At 36.2% G+C, this 20,649-nt stretch overlaps 1 long non-coding RNA gene across 1 annotated transcript; it reads right to left on the bottom strand.

Annotated features, from left to right (window-relative positions):
* Positions 1-18,170: 18,170 nt before the first annotated feature.
* LOC126585285 (uncharacterized) lies at positions 18,171-20,335 on the bottom strand. The gene is made up of 2 exons (XR_007610397.1): positions 18,769-20,335; positions 18,171-18,629 (listed from the first exon to the last, which is right to left on the bottom strand). It is a non-coding gene; the product is annotated as an uncharacterized LOC126585285 (long non-coding RNA).
* Positions 20,336-20,649: the final 314 nt, after the last annotated feature.

Below are 20,649 nucleotides of genomic sequence, written 5' to 3'. Positions count from 1 at the left end.
ACCTGCAAAACTTGATCACTTTTTATTGTTTAGACTTTCTAAAGTTCCATTGTTTAATTTTCTTCGAATGAATAATGAAATGGTGGTGTTATTGGCACTTCAAAAATGTCATTAGGTGTTCCTCTTTATATTAATTTTCCTCATGTTTTATAAAATTGGAGTACATGGTGATATTTTTAAATGCCAATAACAACTCCGTGGATGAAAATATTGGTTGAATTATGAAGAGCAAAGCCACGCTTCATCCTAGATGCAGACAAAATGTTTGAAATCCATCAGCTAGCTTCAGAGCATTTGAACCAAAAAATTGAAAATAATCTCCAATGTCATCTGACATCAAAAAAATTTATTGGGAAATTTGGTTGAATATGTCATCAAAAGTCTCCAAATGCAAATCATGATAAATTTTTCATTGTAATGGGAACATAGGTGGTATACCACATGTTTTTATGTAAGTGGTGGGAAATTTTTATTTTTTAAGTTATTAACTTTTTAACACACATATCCCATCCTTTGTATAGTGACACGTGGTGTACCATCTCGTGTGCTGGTCACATTGAAAAATCTCTCACAAATAAAAAACGTTTGTGCAGATTGGTGTGCGCCTTTTCTGTTCTTCTTTTCATCACATCAACTTTTGTCAGAATAATGATGTACATCTAGGCATAGAAATGCGAGACTCTCAAAAGTGAAATATTGTGCAAAAAATATGAGGTGGCGGGGAGTTATGGAAAGTTTCACTATGAAAGAGTCTCCTTAGCATTTTTCATCTAGGTATGCATTCCCAAGTAGATAGCAACTTCTATTTTCAATATCTCATTTTTGGTCTATTACTGCTAAAGAGACTCTCAAAAGTGAAACTCTATATGGACTCTCTGCTATCTCATGTTTTTAGCACAATTTATATGCAACATTATAAAACATTGTGTCAAAAACATGAAGTGTCCATAGAGAGTCCCACTTTGAGAGAGTTTCCTTAGCATTTCTCTAACTTTAAAACTGAAAATATTTGGCCTTACATGTAAGAAATCGTTCAATATAGAAATTCGCATTTTGACAAGTGTGAATAAATTTTAATTTTAGAACTGTTATTAACACTCTAAAATTTAATTATGTACTCCAAACTTTTTATATATAGGACTACAAAAGTACTCTTAAGAAGGAGTACACAATTAATTGTTTGGAGTGCCAATAATACTTCCCTTGTTGTAAAAGTTGTGTGAGTGAATGCCTACATGTTTTAGCCAAAGATGAAAAGTGAGGAAGGCTTAAGAATAATAGCATTGTTGTTGTTGTATGGTGTTTTCCAAAATGCACTCATTTAACTTTTATAATTCTTTACGGATATGGCTCAATATAAGGAGCACTCTGTATATGATCACAACATGCATAAAAGAAAAGAAGTGAAAGCAATAATATCAATATCCCTCCCTTCCTCTCTTTACCTGCAATCTTTTTGTGTTATAGTTACAAAAATAAACTGTGTGTTATATTGCATCCGCTTTGCTCTTGTCCCTAGCAAAGGTTATCTTTCTGACTTTTGCTTATTTATAACACGTTATCAGCACAACTCTCTAACCCTAACCAGTTCTCATTTCCCTTTGCCGAAAAATGCTTCCTCCAAGGATCTTACTGTTCTTCTTCCTCATTTGCCTCACCTGCTTAATGTATCCTCGCCAAGATCTTCTAGCACCATGCCTTCTCCTAGTTCTCAATATAACAATTACTTATCTTTTTGATTTCTTGTTTGGTGTAGCCCTTGATTACTCACCCAGTGTTTATTTATATTAATTTTATTGCAATTTTAGATGGTACAATACAATCGTCCATCTGGAACTGCAGGTTTAATTTTACTACAATTTTAGGTGGTGCGGTATAATCGCCCATCCTACGCTATATTGTTTCAATGAGAATGGTGCGGTACAATCGCCTTCCTCATTAATTATGTAAATCTCGAGCATGAAGTTTCAAGTGCTTATTATTTTGGCTTGAAGATCAAAATGAAAAATGTGTAAGAACCAGATGTTCTAACACTACATTCCTCTAGAATACATATTATTGCAAGTTCTTACACATCTCATTTTCCTTTAAAAAAAAAGAGAATGGCGAATTTGGCAAAGCTTGATTTTGTTGCCCTTGATATTACTGGGAAAAACTACCTTACTTGGGTAATGGATGCCAAGATCCATATGGAGGCAGGAAACCTTGGAAACACCATCAAGAAGGGAAACAATGCATCCTTTCAAGATTGAGCGAAAGCCATGATCTTTATCCGTCGCCACCTTGATGAAGGATTGAAGAGCAAGTACCCAACGGTTGAAAATCCATTAGCCTTTTGGAAGGCATTGAGAAATACATACGATCACCAGAAAATGGTGATTCTCCCAAGGGCTCATTATGAGCGGACACACTTAAGAATCTAGGATTTCAAGACAGTTGCCGAGTATAACTCTGCAATGTTCATAATTATCTCCCAGATGAAACTTTGTGGGGAGAATATTACTGAGGAAGATATGTTGGAAAAGACTTTCAGCACATTTCATGCCTCCAACGTGCTCATGCAACAATAGTATATAGATTAGAAAGCGAGGCTTTATTGGGTATAACTAGCTGATATCGATGCTCATTGTGGCTGAACAGAACAATAAGCTCCTGATGAAAAATCATCAATCTTGACCTACTGGATCGACGCTATTCCTAGAAGTGAATGCTGCTTCCCTTGAAGTGAACACCACATCATGTCGTGGCAATAATTACACATGAAGACGTGGCCACATGTGAGGCTAGTGGTGGGAAAGGTAATAATCAAGGTGTCCAATTTTACAACCATGGTCCAAGGCATAAATCAAGATCGAGTTTCAAAAATGTAAATCGCCACAAGGGTATAGCTCATATGAATAGAACTCTTAGAAATTCTTATGGAGTGGTAATGGGCACTGGGCGTGTAACTGACGTACCCTAAAACATTTGGTGGACCTGTATCAAGCCTCCCTTAAGGAGATTGAACATAACCCAATGGATATACCAATTTCATCAGCCAGGCTCAACCAATGGATATACCTAATCCAGTATTTAATTTATCAAGGCAATTGAACATAACCCACTTGGATGTTTCAGACTTCATTGTGGATAGAGGGAATGAAGTATATTGGTCCGATTGAATCATTTTTATGTTTGATGTACTCTTATTATCTAAACTTGTAGTTTAAGGCTCGTATTTCAATTCAATAAAAGTGGAATTTCAATTTCCTTTCATTATGAATATATTGCTTTTATCTATGATTCCCTTACTTAGAGAGCATGGATAAAAACTATGGTTATTCTCGAAACAAGAGCAATGACGAAGATATTTGTCTTGCAGACAGCATAACCACGTATACAATACTTCGAGATTGAAAATATTTCTCAAGCTTGATGCTTACAAACGTAAATGTAACAACAATACCAGGCCAATAAGATGTAATTGAAGGCTCAAGAAAAGCTCAGATCATGTTACCAAATGAAACAATATAGTCCATACAAAATGTGTTGTACGTTACTCGATGTACTCGAAATTTGTATACGCCACTTGATTTACTCGAAATTTGTTGAAACGTAATGTGCAGAAAATATGGAATATATATGTAGTACCTCCAATGATACCCAGAAGCGTACATTTGAAAAGTTGCATGTTTTATCGAGTGGATTGTATTATACATACATAAAGATAATTGAAGCACATACTGTCATGAACTAGAAGTTCATTAATCCAAAAATTTACATGTTTTGGCATGATCGTCTAGGTCATCTAGGATCCACCGTGATGCGTAGAATCATTACCAACTCTAATAGACATCCATTATTAAGCAGACACATTGTTATATCAAATGATAAACCTTGCAAGGCTTGTTCTCAAGGGAAGTTGGTAATTAGACTATCATAGTTAAAGATTGATGTTGAATCTCCATCATTTTTCCAAAGAATTCAGGGAGATATTTGTAGGCCTATTTAACCACCTTGTGGACTATTTCGATATTTTATGGTTTTAGTTGATGTATTTACCCAATGGTTACATGTTTGCCTCTTGTCTACTCGAAATGTAGCTTTTGCGAGACTTTTTGCTCAAATAATTAAATTACGAGCATAGTTCCCAGATTACCTTATTAAGTCAATCCGACTTAATATGCTGGTGAATTTACATCTCAAACCTTTAATGATTATTGCATGACACTAGGCATTAATGTTGAACATCCTGTTTCTCATATCCATACTCAAAATGGTTTAGCAGAAGCATTTATGAAGCAGCTGCAATTAATAGTTCACGCTTTGCTCATGAAAACAAAATTGCCAATTTCTACATGGAGACATGCCATCTTACATGCTGCATCATTGGTTCGATTGAGACCTATCCAACCATCAATACTCCTTAATACAACTCATGTTTGGGCATCAACCAAACATTTCACATTTACGAGTTTCTGGTTATGATGTTTATGTGCCTATTACATTGCCACAACGTACTAAAATGGGACCTTAGGGAAAATTTAGAATTTATATGGGTTTTGATTCACTATCTATCATTAGATATTTATAGCCCTTGACATGTGATATTTTTACAACTTGTTTTGCGAATTGTCACTTTGATGGGACAGTTTTCCCGTCGTTAGAGGGAGAGAAGACCGTTCCAGAAGAACGGCAAGAATTGACATGGGTTGTAACCATCTTATCTCATTTTGATCCATGAAGCACTCAATGTGAAAATGAAGTGAAAATGATTGTTCATCTTTAAAGTATTGCTAATTAAATGCCATATGCATTTAATAATGCTACGAAAGCGACAAAATCACATATACCATATGCAAATATGCCTGCAAGAGTTGATGTCCTTATTAGACAAAATAAATTGGCAGTGAAAGATTCATCTGTTGCACGCCTATACCACCAGGTTCAAAAGATTTAGCCCCTTGAAGGAGGAAGATGAGGGCACAATTGAATCCAAATGAAATCATTCAGGAAAAGAAGATGAATGACGAATCATAATTCATGATTCTGTACTTCTAGAAAAAAGAAAATGTCCTTGATGAGACACATGTTCCTGAAGAGACAGAAGTACATGAAAGCAAAGAAATCTCCATAAATTATGCATGTAATAATGAATTGTGGGATTGAAATAAAATAATCATCGACGACATATTCATATTCGCAGTAGCCATTGAATTCATATTAAACAATGATATTGAGCCCCGTTTTGTTGATGAATGCAAACAAAGACAAGATTGGCCTAAATAGAAAGATACAATCCAGGCAGATTTAAATCCCTTGGAAAGACGAAGTGTTTTTGGACCAATAGTCCAAACCTTGCCTGGAGTAAACCCCATGGATTACAAATGGGTATTCACAAGAAAGCACAATAAGCAAAAAAGAGATTGCAAGATATAAAGCACGACTCGTTGCATAAGGCTTTTCACAATGACCTAGAATTGATTACGAAGAGATATACTCTTCTGTAATGGACGCAATTACGTTCCGTTACTTAATAAGTTTTGGTGGTTTTAGAAAAACTTGACATGCGACTTATGAATATCATCACTGCGTATCTATATGGAGAATTAGATACTGACATCTATATGAAGGTCCCAGAAGGACTTAAGTTGCCTGAAACGACTAACAAACCACTAGGTATGCTCTCAATCAAATTAAGGCGATCATTATATAGGTTGAAACAATCTGGATGAATGTGGTATAATTGTCTCAGTGAGTATTTGATCAAAGAAAGATATACCAACATTGTCGTTTGCCCTTGTATGTTCATTAAGAAATGATTTGCTATAGTGGCAATATATGTGGATGATATGAACTTAGTTGGAAACCCTGAAGAGCTCAATAAAACTTCCGAATATCGGAAAAGCGAATTTGAAATGAAAGACGTTAGGAAAACAAAATATTGTCTCAGCCTGCAGAACGAGCATTGTGATAATGGAATTTTGGTCCATCAATTAGCTTACATTGAAAAAAATCCTAAAGCAATTCGGCATGGACAATGTTTATCCACTAAGTATGCCAATGGTCGTTTGTTCTCTGGACATTAAGAAAGATCCATTTCATCCAAAAGAAGACGATGAAATGGTATTTGGTCCAAAAGTACCATATCTGAGTGTAATAGGTGCTTTACTGTATTTAGCACAATGTAGTAGCAAGGTACAAGACAAACATTTGTTCCCTCCGAGGAGAGCTTTGCTCCAACAGTTCATCATTGGAAATGAGTCAAAGATGTTTTACGATACCTTTGTGTCATAACAGACATGAGTCTCTTATAATTTAAGAAATCCACAGATGACCAGAGCCTTGTTGGATATGTAGATGTTAGTTATCTATTTGATCCGCATAAAGCCTGCTTACAAACTGGATATGTGTTCAATTATGGAAATACAACAATTCATGGCGCTCAACGAAGCAAACATTAGTTGCTACATCTTTCAATCACTCAGAAATACTTGCTTTACATGAAGCTAGTCGTGAATGTTCTTGGTTAAGATCAATGATTCACCACATCCAAAATTCATGTGATCTACCTTCAAAGATAGACACTGCAACTATCATTCATGAAGATAATGTAGCGTGTGTTGCCCAAATGAATGAAAGATTCATGAAGGGCAATAAGACTAAACACATATCTCCAAAAGTTTTTCAGTGCACATAAGCTTTAGAAGGCTAAAGTTCTTGAAATCAGACAAATCTGTTCCAATGAAAATCTGGTAGACTTATTCACTAAATCTTTACCAAAGTGCACGTTTCAGAAGCTAGTGCATGGTATTGGATTACGTCGGCTTATCAATCAGTTAAATTTAAAGAATGCGGAATCATGGGAGACACATATTAGGGGGAGCATCCATGATACATGCATGTTGTACTCTTTTTCCTTCGACTAGGATTTTTCCCCACTGGGTTTTTCCTATCAAGGTTTTAACGAGGCAACATAAGCATACTTAATACTATATCAACAATCCAAGCAAAGTTGTACTCTTTTTCCTTCGCTACGGTTATTTTTTTTCCCATTGGGTTTTTCCAAGCAAGGTTTTAACAAGGCAATTGATGTTGATATGTGGGCATCCAAGGAGGAGTGTTGTAAAAGTTGTGGGAGTGAATGCCCACATATTTTAGCCAAAGATGAAAAGTTAGAAAAACTTAAGAATAGTAGCACTGTTGTTGTATGATGTTTTTCAAAAGGCACTTCGTGTATTATCACAACACAGAAAAGAAAAAAGTGAAAGCAATAATATCAATATCCCTTCCTTCCTCTCTTTACTTTCAATCTTTTTATGTTATAGTTACAAAAATAAATTGTGTGTTACGTTGCACCAGCTTCACTCATGTCCCTAGCAAAGGTTATCTCTCTAACTTTTGCCTATTTATAGCATCCCTTTAATTTTTGTGATTTGATGTTTTAGTTTTGTAACTTTTGCCTATTTATAACATCCCTTTAATTTTTGGGATTTGATGTTTTAGTTTTGTAACTTTTGCCTATTTATAACATCCCTTTAATTTATGGGATTTGATGTGTTAGTTTTGTTTGTAGCAAAACTTGCTTTACGTGTAATTAAAGAGCTAAATACCAATTAGTATTCTTCTAATAAGTGAAAGGTTTCGGATTTGATTAACATGTATACCAGTGGCATATAATATTTGTGTTGTGATCGATAGTTAACATAATTAACTCAGTATGTAACTTACCACAATTGTAAGATCCCACAAAGCTTAGGGGTGAGGATCATGTAAGCCTTATATGTATATTCTCATCTCTACCTAGCACGAGGCCTTTTGGGAGCTCACTGGCTTTGGGTTTTGTAGGAACTTCAAAGTTAAGCGAGTTCGCGCGAGAGCAATCCCATGATGGGTGGCCCACTGGGAAGTTCTCGTGTGAGTTTCTAGAAACAAAACCATGAGGGCGTGGTCGGGGCCTAAAACGGACAATATCGTGCTACGGAGGAGTCGAACCCGGGATATGGCGGGGGCCCGGGCCGTGATGTGACAACAATCCCTCATTTTCTTAGAGAAGAATACTGTTGTACAATAAATAAAAAAAACCAAATAATGTTCTTTTAAGACTAATGTCGCATGTCTTTAACCATTTGAGATCATTTTCGTCTTATAAAAATGTTCACTACAATTGAAAATTGTTGTCTAGTATTGCATCTAGACTGAGTTTAATTTACAGGACGGACTACAGTATATGCATTTACTTAATACATTTACTATCTTATGGCTAGATATGATTAGGTATGATATTCTCTCTTTTACTGCATATTATGAACGTTGAATGGTGAATGCATTAAATAAATGTATTTACTAGTCCCAAGGTTCTACAAGATGTTGGGTGTTAGTAGGGCGGTAGGTTGGGGCCTAGCGCCAAGGGGGCTAGGCAGAGTTTAGGTGGAGGCCTATGCGGACTAGGCCAATTTGAGTAAAGTTATTATATATTAGATAAATAAGTGTCTATTTATACTTAAAAACACATAATTGTATTGAGATACATAAATTGTAAAATAAAATGACATATAGATTATAAAGTATTAGAACATATAGAAAACATGGGGAACAAGCATATAATAATTGTTCATCTAAGTATTCAACAAGTCTCTTACATTTTATTGACAAAATAAAATGCACAATGAAAGTTATTGATTTTCTATCTAAGGGAGAGTCGCGACTTAGACGGGTGCCTAGACGGGTTTAGGCAAACTAGGCGGACTCCTAATGGGTCTAAGTGCACTTTCTTAATTTTCAAACGTCTAGCACCTAAGCGGGCCTAGGCGGCGCTAGGTGGGGATTTTTAGAACAATGGCTAGTCCTAAATGCCATGCCAGATGGACATGATTTTGTGAATTATTCTCTAGCACAAAGCCATCATTCCAACTACCAGGGTTTGCTGGAAAGAGCAATGATTAATTTTCAATGTTTTGGCTAACAATTAAAAACCAAATGTCAATGTTGAGATTAGGGTTGAGTTCGGTATAGTAACCGTACTAAAATTTCCTTATCAATGATCATACTAAATTTTTGGTATAGCAAAATTTAGTACCATTATCATGTAAGGTATATCAAATTTCAGTATGTCATAAAATTTGGTTGGCATGATATGGTAATAGTATTATACCAATTGGTATTGGGATAATTTTTTGGCCCATAACTTTTTTTGCTTCATTTTTTTTTGTTAAGCAAATAACCCACATATTAAGATGAAATACAATTAGACCTGATAATTTCTTACACGACCCATTAACATGACATGTAAAGGACATGAAAATAACAAGTTTCGGGTCAACACGATAACTAATCAAGTCATTATCGGGTCACACGATAAGAACTGTTAATAACGGGTCATTAACAGGTTTACACGAAAGTGACACGCGAGTAACCCGTTTTGACACGTTAAGAAAAAAGTTATTTTGATGATTTTAATCTTTTATACTAAAAAACAATTATTGTAAAATACAATAGCCATAGATTATATGTATATATTTTATATTAAATATGTATTATTATTCTATATAAATTAAAAAAAATCTAAGTTTTATTTATTTATTTTGATTTTTTAGTATAATATAGGTAAAGAGAGATTAAAAAATTATAAAGCACATTAAAACCTAATAAAAACATCCTCAATACAACTCTTGAAGATAATATATCAAGCCAAAATTCTAATACCATTTCCCTTGGTGATTGATAAAATTGAAGGGTTTTATTGTAAAAAAAAACGTGCAAGGTTCCTCAACCTTGAAACTCAACTCCCTTTATTTTGCATGTCCTTGAACATTTGATATTTTTGTAGTAATGTACTAATATTTTTTCATTAGGCTCTTATTTTGGTGTAACAACCTGTCCCTAAAAATGACGGTTTTTATAATTTTAAAATGTGAAATTTCGAAAATGCCCTTCTAAGCAAATGCATTGACTTTTGTTGCCTGCCTTGTTGAGTCATGTAAGATCCATTTTCTTCACGTATTCTCGTAGTACTCGTCGCTACGAACGCGTAGACGCAAACGAAATGTGATTTGGAGTTATAACGAAGAAGTTATGGGCGAGTAAAAATAGGGACAAAATAGTCATTTAAATATTTTCTGGAATGCTCCAGATTTTTGGAGCAAAATTTGGAAAGCCACGTGTGTGGCCCAGATTAAAGGGAAGAAAAGATGGGTGGTGGAGATGAAATATAAAGGAGAGAAAGGAGGGGCGAGACGTCCAATCAGAAAGAAGGGAGAGAAAAGAATGACTAATGGGGAAGGAGGAAATGAGGGAAAGGAGAGAAGAAAAATAAATAAATAAATAAAAAGGTGGGGGAAACCAGTTCTCATGATCCGTGCGACGCAACCGGTGAAAGACATGGAATCTGGTGGCCTCCAAGCCAATTTTCGGTGAGTTGAAGCCCCTCACCACCTATAAATCATTCCCTATCATCCCCTCTACCTATTCAACCCAAAATTGGAAGGAAATTGGCCCCGAAATGGTGAACACCCGCACGGGGTGAGATGAGCTCGTGGTGGCTATCCACCCAAATTTGAAAGTAACTCCAACCACCACCACCACCAATAGACTTCCTCAACCTCAAGAATAAAGCCTATGCATTGGTTGTGGCGTCAGAGCTGTTATGGAGTCTAATCGAGGACACCCAAATTCTAGGGTTCTGATAGGTTTATGGCGATTTGAGGCTTTTCCCGGCCAAATTGGAAATAGTTGATTTTTAGAAATTTGGGAATTTTTAGAAATAGTAGATTTCCGTGAAATTTGGGAATTTTTAGAAATAGTTGATTTTTCTGACTAGCCAGGGCAGCCGACCACCGTGTGCGCCAACGCGTGGGTTGAGACCCCACTTGACCTTCCTAAGCTAAGTCTGATACTCCAATTGCATAGGTGAAGTCCGATTAACGAAATTCCATTGTTTAGGTACAATTTCGCTAAGGTTCGCCACGTGATCCTTATTTGAATTGATGATTCAACCGTTAGATCGTCACCAAATTTAGTAGGTTATTGTTCATAATATTTTAGGACAATAGGAAATGACGGATCGGGAATCCGAAGTGCGGATCTTCCCGAATTGGATTCCTAAGTTCGTAAAATAAAATGTTAACCGCCACTTGAATTGACAATTGGCAGAGATCCGACTGCTGGATCATAATGAAACTTTAGTACGATGTTTTAGAAGCATAATGTGGATCTTTGGAAATTACGGATCGAAAATCTGTGATGCAGATCTTTTGGATCGAGTTACGTAGGGTTGTGAACCCTACCGTCGATCTTTGACCGACGGTAGACTTTTGTCAATGGGTCTCAAATCATTCTAGAATATCTTTGGGAAATGTGTTTTATGTAAGTTACGTGTTCTATCAATAAGAATTATGAGACGTGACTGAATATTTGTTCTAAGCGACGATCGTTTGTGATGCCTCGATATTTGTGCTAAGGAGTTGTGGCATTGACCTCAGGTGAGTGGGTCTTTTTCCTTTATACAGTATATATATATATATATATATATATATATATATATATATATAATAAGTTAAATTTTGCTTGAGTGGGTCTTTATCCTTTATAAACTTTACGGTTTCTAGAAACATTTTTATATGGAACTATGTTTTGCTTGCCATGTCGTAAATAAGTTAAATTTTAAATATTGCATTGTTACACTTGTGAATTGCATTGTGTGATGCTACGGAGACTCAGGTAAGCTTCAGGTGAGTATTATGTGATTGAATGGGTTGAATTGCATTGGTATGCACACATTTATTTAGGGCTCATCATGGCTGTACCCCAGTATTAGTTCTCCCGCCCGAGGCTAGGGCAATTCTTCACGTGATTGCTCACCTCCCGCACCATATGCTTACCTTAGATCCAAGTTTGGTCCCAGCCTATCGTACATACCACAATAGATGGTTCTGACTTGTAGGTGACTTGCGATTTATCGCACAACTTTCACTTGATCGTAGCACTTAATCGTACATATTTATACCCAGCCTATCGTACAGGTCACACTAGGTGACTTCAACTCGTGTGCTAGCCTAGATTGATGAGCTACAGGTCAAGTCGTACATGTCACGTTAAGTGACATCGACTGGCATACTATTTTATATTGGTTTCACACCTAGCTTACATTTATTATTGCTGAGATATTATGACATGGCATACTTCAATTTTCGCTGCTCTTGTGCTATGGTTTTTATACCTACGTAATAGTATTATTTTTTGGAAACTATACGGGTTTAATGGTGAGAGGTTATAACGCTTTCAAAAGGTTTTTATTAAAACTTTATTTGGTGTAGGCGATTATCATCGATGGTATAATTCTCACCCTATTTTACTGTATTGTACTTATGCTCTGTCATCACGTGTGAATTGGATTCATTCCCACTCACAGCGCACTCTTGTATTTAGGCACTTTTAGGTTTAAATTTATTCACATTTTCCACATCATTACACTTTATGGCTTCGTCACCTTCCTGATGTTGGCCAGCACAGCTCGATTCAAAGTCCTAGTTGACATTCTGGGTCAGGGTGTGTTAGTTTAGTATTAGAGCATAAGTTGGGCAGTATAGCTTTCATCACACGAGTGATGTAAGCATTCTTGGTTCTTGAGCCTAATGTTCGAATCTTGCCACCTCATCGAATACAAAAATTATGTTAGCTTTTCCTAAGTTTTGGGCAGTTCTGTCGACTTGTCGACGTTTTAGAAGATCACTTTGGCTAACGCTTTTAGACTTAAAGCGAAGAACTTCCCTGCCAAGGAAAGATGTAGATTTCAGACAAGTTGATGGTCCTCAAGCAAGGCTAACGGTGTACACCAGGGAACTATACATCAATCCCATCATTATTTTCACGCCATCATTATAAACCTTTTCGAGATAGGAAACCAGAACTAATTTTGATTCCTTGGCAGTACCCGTTAGCATATCATCTATTAGGATACCTATGAAGTTACTTCGTCAAGATTCCAAAATTGTCCTGAGCAACAATTTCTGGTCCTAATGAGGTACCACTGGACGAAAGAAACATCTGGGGGACAATCACTTTTGGTTCCCGATAGCACTAATCTTCTTAAATGCACTAGTTATCATTTCGGATCTTCAGGATAAAGATCAACTTTCGTTTAAACCCGTTCTAAAGTAGATTATTAGCAAATTCCTCTTTCCAGCTTTGGGACATTCTAACCAATACTAGTTTCCAAATTTCTTTTGGTGATGTACTTGTTATTTTGATGAGTATAGGCAATGAAGTATGAGTTGTTATACCTATGATTAGTATAAAATCTCCGAGGTATTGAGTATTTCCCCTAGAATTATGGAACCACCTTATAGAATTAGTTCCTTATTAGTCGTCCAAAACCATCCAAGCGGGCTCTAGTTTGTAATTAGCCTATGGTGGCGCTACTAATTGACGATATTGTTCGATAACCAGGAACTGTCAACCAATATTCAAGCGGTATGATTTATGATACTGGACACAAGTGCTAGTGTCTAGGAGTGATACCTTTATACCAGAATGTCGGTTCATAGGTTTAGGGTAATGAACAATATCAAAAAATCATAAATATGTTAATTAGCACGCGACTAATAGACTGATTAACAGTGACTGCTAGAGTCGAAAAAACTAAATCTCAGAAAGTTAGGAGCAAGCGTTGTATTAGGACAGAAAACTCATTGTTGTTTTTACCTTATCACCTAACTAGGTAAACATAACCTCTTTGATTAGCCACCTTTTCTATCACTTTTGTAGGTAGATAGTAATTGAAGTACGAGTTAATTTCTCATTGTTAGAGTAAATGGAGTATCAAGGAAGCTATGGAGATCTATTAGCATGTGGAGGAGTGAAAGAAAGTAGTACGGTACAATTCGAGGTCGTACTTTTAGGCATCATATTCCAAAAATCTCACCTGGGATATCATCAAATGGTGAAACGAAGGACACCATCAATCCACTTTCTAGTACTATATCAGTTTTTTGTGTGACTTTTCGAACAAGTCCTACTTCATTTAGAGAACTTAGTTACGAAAGCTTATCGATTAGGAATTTATCCAATCAAACCCTTATCTAGGAGACCTCGAACCTATTTGCGAAGGTGAAAGGCCGAACCTTGGGATCATAACTAGATTTTAGCAACTAAATCAAGTGACAACGAAAAATAGTTAGCTTTATTTCGAATTGATGGTCTCTTCAACCAACTTCTTGAGTCTTGAGTTTTCTTTCATACCTTGTTGAATTCATAGTAGTCTTACCGATGACTTTCTCATCCGCTTCAGTAATGAGACCAAATTCTCTAAATACCGACACTTAGCTTTATGCAAAATTTCTCGAACGTTAGTTTTGTTTAGATGGGTACTTTTCTTGGGAGACGTGATCTCAGTAAAGGATATTCTTTACTTTTTTTCCAAAAGGTTGTAGCGGAAGAAAGTTGACATTCTCACAAAGTGTTGTGAGATTTGAGATATCCTTAGTTTTGTCGAATTATCGACAATTGATTAGCGATTTTTGGGCTATAATGTTTTTCCTCACATATCGACCAAGGAAAGTTAGTTTAGCTTGGGGTGTTGATTATGAATAAAATTTCTGACAACCGAATTGTTGTCTCAACCTACCTATGTGTTACACTTTTCGATGACATTGATCAATTGAAAATGCATGATGATATGTTCTCTAGATATTTCGACTGTGCTGAGGCAGCATGATGGAGAATCGCTTATACTTTCCAACGGTTAAAACCGTTTGAAATGAACCATTCTATTCATGACTTAGAGTCAATTGTTATTATCTTCATTTGAAATATCGAATGACACTTCTCGGTGAGAAACATGTCGAGAACTTTTACCAACCTTAGATTTCTCAAATACATCTTCATTTGAGATAAGCTAAAATTTCTGATAGCGACGATGGAAGAGCCAAATCAACGCCTATGAATGAAATATTGTGTATTACCCTGGTGGTGCAAACGTAGTTACTAAGCATCTTTAGCTTGTCCTATCCCACCTCACTTGGAATTCACAAGTATTGTTTTGACGTTACTTGTGAGATATCAATAAATTGTTTGGATGGTATTAATCACTTCCTGTATCTGTATCAGGATGAGAAATATCACCATAAGCTTCCAATACGAGGTATTTTGTACTTGTGGAGTTATGATGATGTTTCAGTGACCATCGACCGACGTGACAAGCTAGCTCATTTTCCGTTGATCTAGAGGGACTATGTTTATACCACTTGGTAAAATTCCTCATTCTTGAAATTATCAGATCTTTCTGGCATTTAGACCAGCGTCTATTCTAATTGTGATTCCATATTCACTTCTTTATGCCGGAAGACATTCCAATCATCCTTAGATATGTGTCCACACCACTGCGCCTTGTATTATTTTTTATGCAAACAAACTGTATAGAGAATCGCTTGACGCTTAAATTTTAGTGTGATCATTAATTCCTCAATCACCCAACGAATACTCTGCTGAACCCATCATTCCCGCTCATAGCGCATTCTTGCAAATTGTTTGCAAACACTGGATATTTCCTGAAAATGTAGAAAATATCGAGGAAATTGATTGATTTCTGGAAACATCGTGGATATGGGATGAAGTCTAAACTTCACTCCCTCTTTCTATATTATTTCCTGAATTTTTGGATATATCTATGGAAATATTGATCATATCCATGATATTTCAAACACTGGATAAAAGTTAGAGTTGCAAACCAAATCAAATAGAAGTTAACGATTTCAAGTTGCAAACTAAATGATATGTGTATAATTACATATAACATAAATATTTGATACTGTACAATAATACCATTGGTATTGATTTTAGGTACCAATATCATATCAAAGTTCTTCAGTTCGATACAATTACAGTACCATTACTGGCTAATACCAAATTATTATGGTAATAGTATTGTACGGTAGAATGACAAAATTTTCTTCTTAGTTGAGATTGGTTGGATTGCCAGATTGGCAGTGTTTCAGTTGTATTCCATAAAATGAAAGGACGAGATTCAGACTTTTTTTTATTTTTTATTTTTTTGAAAAAACGATATTGTCTACACTAAAAGGTGAAGTAATGATTTAAGTCTCACAATGAGTGAACTATAATAATGTGGTCCAAATTCGTTTTTGACGAGAATCGAACTAAACCCTCTTATTTACAAATAAAGAGCGATATCGTTAAACGGTAATACCCAATGCAGATCCGGACTTATCTTAGAGAGAATAAATTAGTTGTTATACTTTATCTTGTTGTCCTTTTATTCGAATTTTCTAGACTGATGGGTTTATTCTTTTTAATGAAAAAGTAGACAAGGAATAATAAGTTGACATTATTCTCCCAAATGCAGGCAAACCCAAAGGACTTGGATTGTCTGTCCTCCAATTTTTGTGCTCTTTTTGTGCCCTCCTGTTTTGGTGGTCACGGTTAAGCCACGTCAATATTTTATATTACTATTTATTTTTATAAAAAAATAATATAAAATATTAACGTGGCTTAACCGTAATCACACAAAACAGAAGGGCACGGGAAGGACACCTAAATGGGAGGGTAGACAATCCAAGTCCAAACCGAAAAGTACCCAGTCAGGCTTGTTAATTAGTGATTTTTAACTGTTTATAGGGTAAAGCAATAGTGTAGCTAAAACAGATTAGGCCATTTGGCCTAATTGCTGACCCAAAAATGGAAAATTCAGAAATGATGAAGGGCATATCTGCAGGAGGACATATCATGAGCCAACCTAGCCTTCCTTTATTCAGTAATTCTGTTCCAGCTCCTTTTCTCCTTGGAATGATAGAGGCCAATGATCCTCAATATCTCTGTTATTTAATGTGAGAACGGTCTCACTGAAGTTATTTTTTTTTAGTTCAGGACACAAAAACGTGACTATTTTTTTGGAGAGATGGCGGATGCAAGAAGGTGGAAATTGAATCGGATGCCCAGCCTATACTATGGAAGGTTTTCTCTTTGATATTGAATCATTGGCTACGCAAATAGGAGACGTAAAGTTTGAGTTTGTGCTGCAGGGTGGCAATCTTCCTGCCCATGTGGTCGTCTTGTTTGTTGCCTTGCATGGTGGTTCATTCGTTTGGGATCCGGGACTTTTTCATTAATATTCTTGTTGCAGATGTAAACAGTGTAATTAGATTATAATAAAGTTTATCTTTTTAACAAAAAAAAATAATAATAATAATTTGATGAATGACTGTTGAGTTAAACTAAACTTAAAAAAAATAGTAAGATACAAATACCATGTCCAATTTTATTGATGCGGTGGTGTGTAAACAGCCTCTTTAATTAGTAGAATTATTCCAAATTCTGCTGATTTTATCTTTTTACCTAAACCAGTCTTATCCCCACTTAAGAAAACACAGCCAGTTGGTATGTTTATCTAGCAGGACAAACAGTCACTCTATCAAGAAAAATAATAGAGAGAAACTCATAGACATGATATAATGAAGGGAGCCCATATTGATGGCCCCATTTTTATGGGTGGTGTAAATTGTTTTTTGGCGACAGAAGTGAATGAAAATGATGTAACTACTCATTAACTTCTCTTACTAAAAATGAGGGTTAGAGACTTTTCTTTTGGGTTTGATTGAGTAAGCTCATCGAGTTTCACAGTGCTCCCAAGTATTAGATAGATATAGAAGTTTTGAGAACTATGGAAATTTTGCAGAATTAAAATCTATTGTGTGTGTATTTTACTTACTGTAGAGTAATAAATAATTCAAAACTTTTGGAGTTGATATGTGGCCTTTTAGCAACGAATTACAAGAATGCTTTAATTAAATTGGCAAGATTCACATCTATGAGGTTCTGACTACAATTTCACTAACCTCTCGTGCTCATAGCAAGGAGAAAAGTCAATTGTATTAAAGATATGTGTAATAATCAAATCCTATCTTTATGCTTTCCTAATTGAAGACCAATTTAATCAAGCTAGTAATCACAATCAAACCCAATTTGGGATTCTACAAGATAATGTCAAGATATTATTTATTCAATAATATCTTTGGGATAATTATTTCGTACTCCATTCGGATTAGGGTTGGGCACGGGTCGGGCCGGGCATTACAATTTTGAAAATAGGAACCGGACCTTACCCGGCCCGGTTGAAACTGGCCTGTTCGGTCCAGGTACACGGGTCCTTTTTTTTTTTTTTTCGCTGTTTAAAAATGTTTGTTGCACAGATTGCAGTTTGAAAAAACTGCACAGATTCTAGTTTACAGTTAGATTCCAGTATTACAAACAATACGACATGCACGCAAATACAATGAAGGTATGAATTACATGAATTAACGACACCAAAAGGAACCTAAGAAAATGTAGAAACTCAAAAACACTCCAGATGAATCATGATGGCAAGCATGGCAGTGAAAGTTTCTATAAGATATAAAGTACAATGGCCTAAACAGGGTAGACGAACAGAATGATTATGCCAACAGTGTTCCATATTCCACCAGCTTTGGTGAAAGCATCTCTGAACCCACCAGCTGCCCGGATGTGTTCTTGCAGCAAATAACCGGCGATGAGAAGGCATATTACAACACCAATCCAGTCGCCTCTCACAGTGTCCGCAAATAAACTAGGAGCAACCACTATAAGAAGAATCAACGCTGTGGGCAATTCCAGCTACTCTGGAGGTTATAATCATAGTTAATGACCACAAGCAGTAAACAGAAGGTGATTAGGATAAAGTAAGCAACAAATTCTAGGTCATAAACTTGGAAGCATAGACATGTTCGATCAGCAGTGGGCATAAATACTCTATTTTACCTAGGAAACGTTTAGGGAAGAAAAGTTGTAAGACAACACCAACGAGAGCAATCCGTTTTCCAATCTCTCCCCTGGAAAAATAAAGATTTTTAGGGAATAGAACGAACCAAAAACACCGACAACAGGAAATATATAACTTGTACGGTACGTATGTGTGGAAAATAACTTGAAGATGTTGAACAATATTGAAGGAAGGGTAAAGAAAATGTAGGGGATCAATGGCCCTGTAAGAATGTTCGATTTCCAGTTTGTTCAATCCAAGATCAACAGATAGCTACAGTCAATGCAGAAACAAATAGGTGAGGTTTATATATTTTCCCAAATCAGTACAAGTGAAATTAAAATATCACACAAAGCACAATTAAGAACATAAAAACAAAACCAAACTAACATAATTTACATAAAAAAAAAATTGAAAAATTGAATCATAAAATAACAGAAAAACAGTGATCTAAACTATTGAAAACCAACGAAAAAAGTCCAATACAGGATCTGAAAAACTGCATCTCCAAAAAATAACAATAACCCAGAAAAATATCAGTTACCATGAATTTAAGACCTTTGCTAAACCTTTGCTAAAAATCGTAAGAGGGTTCTTAGCAGTTAAGCTTTTATGTGCCATCTTAAATAATTTCTTAAAGAAAACACTCCATCTGAAAAAAATCAAAAGAGGGATATTTTTTACAGCTCAATCATCAATCTACAAATTCTACTTCTCCCAGTTCATATTCCAGATCCTGAAACATTTTTACAGCTCAATCATCAATCTACAAATTCTAACTTAAAACCCCTAAAAATCCCTACACCAGAAATTCACATTAATAATAAAACCTAATTCAAAATTACTTAAATTTTAGAGGGATGATGATTGGTACTGATAGTAGCAGTGTCCTCGACGGTGGTGATGGGGTGATGATGGTGGTCGCAACGGCGGAGGTGGTGCCGTTGTGTTGGTCGCGACAGCGCTGTGAGAGTCTGAGAGTTGGAGCTCGAAGGTGGTGATGGGGTGAGTGATGGTGGTCACGACAACGAAGTTGGTGGTGCTATTGTGTTGGTCCCGACGGCGGTGAGCACTACGAGTCGAGGGAAGGGATAGAGAGAGGGAGTCGAGGGAGAGTCTGAGAATCCGAGAATCTGAGAGACTGAATGTCTGAAGGTGCTTCTGGAACTCGGGAGGTGGAATTGGCTAGGGTTGAAACAAACAGTTGAGATTGGCCAGGGATGATATCTTAAAACTCGTCCGTCCATTGTAACACAAACGGGCCGGTCCAGGTACCCGCGGTTCCTATACTTTGGGAACCGGCCCGAATCGAAAACTTCAATTACCCAGCCCGCCTCGCCCCGATCTGTTTTTACAAAATTAAGAACCAGCTCGTACCCGCCCCGTACCCGCATTACCCGCCCCAACCCGTGAGTCCAAGACCCGTTTGCCCAACCCTAATTCGGATGACACACCTTGACCATCTAGATGACAACAGATGGCATGGATTCCCTATTAATACCCCTTCTTTGCCAATTTTTGGTAAACTTTTTCTACGCAATTAAGTCAACTTTTTCTCTCTCTAAAAAAAACTTACTTAGGCAACATATATTCATTGGCCATAGGCAACAGGTATTCATTGGCCAAACACACCCCCTCCCCACTCTTTAGGTGCGTGACTTTAGTCTTTCATCAAGTGTTTAATTGTATTATAAGTATAAATTCGTTAAGATTGAAGATGCCAAATTTAATTGGTATTCAGTTTCTTCTGTCGGTGGATTACATATTAGAATAAATATAAGCAACTAAGCACTTTTGATAAAAAGTCACATGGCAGCAGAAGTGAAAAATAAGCACTTTGGCCCGCACACCCAAACAGTATTCCTACTAAAGATTTCTTC

This window comes from Malus sylvestris, chromosome 10 (assembly GCF_916048215.2).
Source record: "Malus sylvestris chromosome 10, drMalSylv7.2, whole genome shotgun sequence".
Taxonomy (NCBI): Eukaryota; Viridiplantae; Streptophyta; class Magnoliopsida; order Rosales; family Rosaceae; genus Malus; species Malus sylvestris.
Note: the sequence above shows the minus strand (reverse complement) of the source record. Positions and strands in the feature narration are given on the sequence as shown.